The sequence below is a fragment of the Heloderma suspectum genome, chromosome 2 (assembly GCF_057233095.1).
Source record: "Heloderma suspectum isolate Gila_16-S chromosome 2, 16-S_ref, whole genome shotgun sequence".
NCBI classification, from domain to species: domain Eukaryota; kingdom Metazoa; phylum Chordata; class Lepidosauria; order Squamata; family Helodermatidae; genus Heloderma; species Heloderma suspectum.
The window spans coordinates 21,957,622-21,964,518 of record NC_139459.1 but is presented as its reverse complement, the minus strand read 5'-3'; positions in this window follow the sequence as shown (position 1 = coordinate 21,964,518).

The window sequence follows — 6,897 nt, the reverse complement described above, 5'->3', positions numbered from 1 at the left end:
TTTTCAAGCAGCAAACCACCATTGCCCCCTTTTTTCCTGACTTTTGGGGGCCATACTGGGGCGGCAGAGGCTGCACATTGCCCACCTGGGCTGTAGTAGATCATAAAATTCTAAAGTCAGCCCAGAGCTGCTATGATTTCTAATGAATGGAAGAATTTCAGTGTACTCCTGGAACCCCTGCTTGCAGCAGCTGCCTCTTCTATTGCTGTCCAGCTCATGCACGATGCATTGAATTCTGGACTGGGATGATTAGGCACAAGCCAGAGAAAGTGTACCCTAGTCATGTCCTGTTGACTCTGGTTCAGTTGTAATGCTTCTTCTTCCACCTTGGAATGCAGCCCTCCAGGTTGCAAAGTTCAGCCATCCCCCTCATCCATGACTTCATCCTCATGAAGGGGCCGACATTGTGTTTCATCTGGTTAACCCATCTATTTCAGAAGAACAGAGGACAAGATGTGCCATGACTGGTCTCAAAATGGATGGTTTGGCTCCTAAGAAGAGGAAATGAAGAAGAAAAAACCTCTCATCGCATGCTGCAAAAATGATTTCAGCTGCTAGGAAAGCCAGAAAATGTTGTTGGTTTTAGTTTTGTTTTTTTGGAGGAGAGGTTCCAAAAAAATGAATCCCTCTTGATAATTGCTTTTTAAAAAAACCATCTGTCATATGTTTTATTCTCTTCTCCAAGGTCCAATTTCTCTGTTTGCGTTATGTTTTCTGCAGAGAGCACAATTTTATAAATACCTACTAAGGTAAATTCCCAAACCCACAGCCTGGCAATACCTTTATTAGAACAAGAGCTGTGCACAAATGGTCCCTTGAATGTCTTCACCCTATTTGTGGACAGAGAAATTGGGGAATGGGGACAATTTCACTGAATTTCTCCAGGGGAAGAGACAGTTTCTCACAGGTGGGGATCACCATTGGTAGGGGTTGTAGCACAGCTTCTTTCTTCTTTCCAAATGGTTTTTGAGTGTGTTTTTGGTACTGCCCCTGCAAGTGGCAACAACAGCAGCTGTGCTGGCAGCCTAGTCCCCATTTTGCATCCTCCAAAATTTCCCCAGACTTAGTGCAGTTCTAGGGTATTGTGTGGGGGGCGGGAAAGGGAAGGCAGCCACTACAAAAGTAATGGTGAAGAAAATTTGGAGAAAATTCTACAAAGTGGCCTTTTCTTTCTAGGGGATTAAGACTTCTATGAGAAAAAAACACCTTCTGAGAAATACTGGCTCAGCTCTAGTTGTCATTCTTCAGGGTTCAACTCCTTCCCCAAGGTCTTCCAAATGTTAAATTTCTGAGAGGTAATTGTGGATACATATTGTCTCTAATGCAGATGCTTATAACACCACAACTTCTCTCAAAGGCCTGTAGCATGCATGAGGGGAGCAGTGCTGTATCCAGCTCCAGGGAAGAACTGGAATTAGTGCTGTACCAAAACCTGTCCTCCAATTTCACAAATGTTTTCTTCCTCCATGAAAAAGACTTCCATTTTTCTGCCTCATTCTCTGGGCATTCTGTTGTATTTCTTTTGGTGGCTTTCGCTGTGAGGTGGCTGAGGGTACTGTGTATGTGATTTTCTTTCTGTTACACATCTCTTCCAAACGGCCTGCATTTCTTGATCTGAAGAAACCTTATGGGAGATATTACCTCATGATGTCTTCCCGTGGGCTTTAATTGAAGTGCGGGATGCCAAGGAGGCTACAGGCTGCCAGAGAGTTAACTGTACATTTGCACACACTCCTCAGCCACTTCTTAAGTAAAGTAAACCCAAGAACCCCAAACCCAACTCATGAGAATTTCCCAGAACATTCTCCTTTGAATTTATTTCCCAAAGCAGTTTTGTTTCTATCAAATAGAATGAGGATGGTTGAAAAAATGTGGAAGAATTTTTTGACATAGCACTAACTAGGACCAACTCAGCTCGCATTGCATTTTGTCTTTTAAGGTAAAGATTCTTTAGTATGAACAGACTTTTCCATTCTTTTCATTTAAAAAAGTGTATTTATTATCCTGCTCCTCAAACGTCTTCTATTTGAAGGGCTGTCAGAGGACACAGTCCAAGTCTGCCTTAAAGGTAAAGGAAGAGCTGGGCCTTGAAGTTTCTGATCAGCCATTAGCACTTGGACACCAGACTGAGCATGGGTACACAGATGACCTGGTCGCATCTTCCCCAGTAAGGTGAGATATATTGTATTTCTATTTTCCCACATACAACTGGTTGGTCACTGTGTGAACAGAATGCTGGACGAGATGGACCTTTGGCCTCATCCAGCATGGCTTTTTAAAATGTTTTTATTTACATTATAGTAATTATTTCTAAAGCTGGACAGCGCTGTATCAACTCCATCTGATACGGCGGCTGCGCCCCTTCCTTCCCAACCATCTGTTCCCATCGGTAGTACATGCCCTGGTCTCCTCTCGTTTAGACTACTGTAATGCGCTCTACATGGGGTTACCCTTGAAGACGGTTTGGAAGCTGCAGCTGGTACAGAACGCGGCGGCTCGCCTGATTAAAGGCAGCCGCCAGCGAGATCACATCACTCCAGTGCTGAAGGAGTTGCACTGGATACCAGTTGTTTTCCGGGCCAAATTCAAGGTGTTGGTTTTGACCTTTAAAACCATACATGGTTCTGGCCCAGCCTATCTTAAGGAGCGCCTCCAGCAGCACCAGACAGGCCGCTTAACAAGATCAGCCTCGGATGGCCTTCTCTCTGTCCCATCAGCCAGGACAGCTAGACTGGTGGGGACGAGGGAGAGGGCCTTTTCTGTGGTGGCCCCCACTCTGTGGAACTCCCTCCCTAGGGAACTCTGTCATGCCCCCTCTTTAATGAGCTTCCGTTGTGCATTAAAAACGTGGTTGTTCAGGCAGGCATTTGGGGTGGGTTAGGGTATTTTAGAAAATGTTTTTATTGTAGAATTTTATTGTTTTAGGCTGTTTTATTGTATGTTGTACATCGTCCAGGGTGGCTGGGTGACCAGCCAGATGGGCGATTAATAAATTTAATAATAAATAAATAAATAAATAAATAAAAATCTGCATCTATACATATAAATTAGCTTATGGAAATGTTATGCAAATCTGCACCCTATTTTTTCCTGTCTTTTGGTGATACATTTCATCTTTTTTGTGTGTGTGCAATGAGTAAGAAAAAGAAGTGTTGGGAAAACATGGAAGGTTTACAAGTGGAACATGTCACCGTCTGGATGGCCCCAAATAAAATTCTATGTTTGAGGCAGGGTGATTGGAGATAAAAGCCCCATTTGGAAGCACCTATGGTTAGATCACAGCTGATTTGTGCAATGAAGGGAAAAGCAGGCTTGTGAACTTCTGTATCAAAGCATAAGGATCTAACTTAGCCATCCTTTAGATGGAATGGTTTGCAATACTAGGCCTTTCTGATCCTGAAACCTAGGCAGGTTATTTTCAACTAGGGAAATAGGGAAACTTGTCTGTGCCTACGGTGCTCCTGTCATCATGATAAAGATCACTGCTCCCCTTCCCATACACACACTCTTACACATTTCCTAAGGCTCTTCTTTGCCCTGGCTTCTAAAACAGGTGTGTGAGTAAACTGACACTTTCCTTCAAAAAAAACCCCTCCACCAGAACAAACTTTAAAATATTCCATAAAATCTTCAATCACACAACCATAGAATAGCTGCAATGTGACTACATTTCACAATATTTACAACCCGGATAAACCCTTGTTGGGGATCAAGAGACTGGAGCGGACACAAGACACAGGGCCTTCTTGGTGGTGGCTAGAAATGTCAGAGAAATATGAAATAGATTCAAATGACTTTCTATGAATTTGACCTGCAGATTCTGCAGCAAACTGGCATCTTCCAGGTCACACAATTTTGCAGACTTGTGGACTGGTTGTTGTTGTTTTTTACTTTCTGGAACTGTAAGCAAATTTAGTCCTACGAAAGTATGGCAGTTAGTGGAAAATATGCCAATATATATACCTTAAACACACACACACACACACACACACACACACACACATTTTATACATCTCTGATCTCTCTTTAGCCTCCACTATGTAGAACTAAGAAAAATATGCAAAATATCCCATACCACCAAAAGTTAGGAAAAGTGCAAGTTTTGCAACGTGTGGCTGCAATGTACACAAATCACTTCTGCAATTTGCAGAATTTATGCAAATTGAGGCTGCAACTTGTGTAAATGACATTTTTATGAAGAAATAAAACGTGAAAATCTGCAAGTTGGCCCTATGCAACACAGATTGAGTCAGGCCAACTTGTGGACAAGGAAGCTGGAGTCTGGGAGGCCGAGCTGCAGAAAGCTCGGCAAACCTGACGCCCCAGATAAGTTCTTCTGACACCCAAAAGGCAAAATTGATACACTGACTTACCAAATACAGGTGACAGAAGATGGGGACTGCCCCTTGTAAACAGGGACAATCTCTCTCTCACTCGGGTGTGACAGTGTGGTTATGGTTACAAGATGTAGCGATGGCCACCAATTTGGGTGGCTTTAAAAGGGGGGTGGACAAATTCCTGGAGGAAAAGGCTATCATTGGCTACTAGTCCTGATGGCTATATGCTGCCGCCAGTATCAGAGGCTGTGTGCCTGCCTATGTATACCAGTTGCTGGGGAACATGGGTGGGAGGGTGCTGTTGCACTTCTGTCCTACTTGTGGGTTTCCCACAGAAGGATGGTTGGTTGCCCATGGTGTGAACAGAATGCTGGACCAGATGAACCTTAATCTGATCCAGCAGGGCTCTCCTTATGTTCTTATCCTTGCTGATTTTATACTGGATTATGTTTTTTTGCTGTGGTTTTATGATGTTATGTTAAATTGTTTTTACTTGATTATATTCTGAGATCTTTTGATATAGGGCGAGCTAGAAATTTTTTAATAAATAAATGTTTTTGCAGATGATCGAGAGCATAACAACAACTTGACATATATGGATTAAGTTGTATCTTCGTTTCCATACACTTAGAAGTCTTTTAGCATTGGCTAGTTATATTTAAACTATATGCACTTAATTTCACTAACAAAAAACTCCTATAACTGGGTCTAGTCCTAATGTTCTATAATTTCTTTATATATTAAATTAATATCATGGGGGGGGGGAAATAAAAAACAACCACCCCAGAGCAAGCATTTTTATGCTGAGCTGGGGCTGAGCTGAGAATGAACACAATAACTTTTTATGTTGTGTTTGAATCCAGTACTGTGTTTAGTTTGTGTGAAGGAGAGAAAACCCTCAAATAGTGCCACCTTGTGGCAAACGGGGTATTCCAACTCTCTTAAACTATTCAACATTCAAGGATTTTCACATACAGCAGATGCTATACTTAAGAGTTCAGGGGTAGCTGAAGCAAGCCAAAGCTAAAGGCAATATCATTCTAACCTGAAGTCTCCTCATGTTCAAGTGTTAAAGATAAATGGCGCTACAGCTGAAGATGTGGGCTGCAAATATCTCATGTACAGATGTCGTTAAATAGGGCCGACCCAGAACTACTAATCATTTTCTGGGAACATTTTGTACATAGTCCTCTTTTGTAATGACTGTTTAGTACAGCCTGTGAAAATGTTTGCTAATTAATTTATATTGCCTTCACCTGTGCTCTCTCTCTCTCTCTCTCTCTCTCTCTTTCTCAACTTTACTTACATTCACAGATGTCATCTCATAGCCAAATCTAATTGACTCTCATTGGCTATGTAAAATGGCAATTGGCAACATTGTCCATTCACTACATGATCCCTGATTTCCTGGGATCACCCATGTAGCTAATCCAATAAAGAGAAAGAAGAGAAAGCCAGTGTGGTGTAGTGGCAAGAGTGTTGGACTGGGAGCTGGGAGATCTGAGCTCTAGTCCCCACTCGGCCATGTGAGCTCACTGGGTGACTTTGGGCCAGTCACAGATTCTCAGCCCAACCTACCTCACAGGGTTGTTGTTGTGAGGATAAAATGGAGAGAGGGAGGATTATGTAAGCCACCTTGGGTTCCTTGCAAGAGGAAAAAAGGTGGGATATAAATGCAATAAATAAATAAAAGCAACCTGGGGCAAATCCAGTGCCAAAGCAGCAGCAGCAGCAGCTAGAAGAAGCAACCACAACAAACTGGAAAAAAAGTCCCCCCCACCCCCGAAAATAGTTCTACCCCATCTACGTTCGGTCTGGAAACTGAAACTGCAGAATGTTTGGCACAAGCTTACTTTTTAAATCTCTCAAAGTCCACCCTCTTTTTCTGGACCTCATTTCTGCCTGCCACCTGAGTCCTGTGTTTCTTCATAGTCTGTGTCCACATCTAAACAGAAACCCTGCAAATTAAGGATGGCAAAACACTAGAATTTGCACCCTGTCCTCCTACTCCAGAACTAAAATTCCAGGGGATGGGGTGGGAACCCAATATACATTTCCTCTTGAAGGTGCTCCTTCTGGCACCTTCTTACTTTAGAAATCTCTGCCGCCTGTGGAATACATCCATGCACTACCCCGTAGTCTCTGTCCATTTTTCAACTTCAGTGCCTGGTGGAAACTAATCTTTTAAAAAATTGCTTCCTGTAGTTACAGTCCTCTGACCTCCAGTTTTCCCCCTTCCTTTGGTTTCTTTCCCCACTTTCCTGATTGCTTGCCTGTATCAGATTATGAGCCTGCAGGCCGGGTTTGTCTCTTTTTTTGAGAGTGTGTTTGTCTCTTTTTAATATTTTGTATAGTCCTTAGTTTTAAAGTGCTACAGAAATAACAACAACAACAACAAATATGCATCCCCTCTAATTAAAATTGTGCTCACTGCCTACTCACTGGGCAAAACAATCCAAAGAAGATGGGAGGAGAAGAATCCATGGCAGAGAAGCCACCAAATCCAAAGCCCTGCTGGGCTTGCCACCCCCATCAGCCACCCCTCCGGCCACCCGCTGCC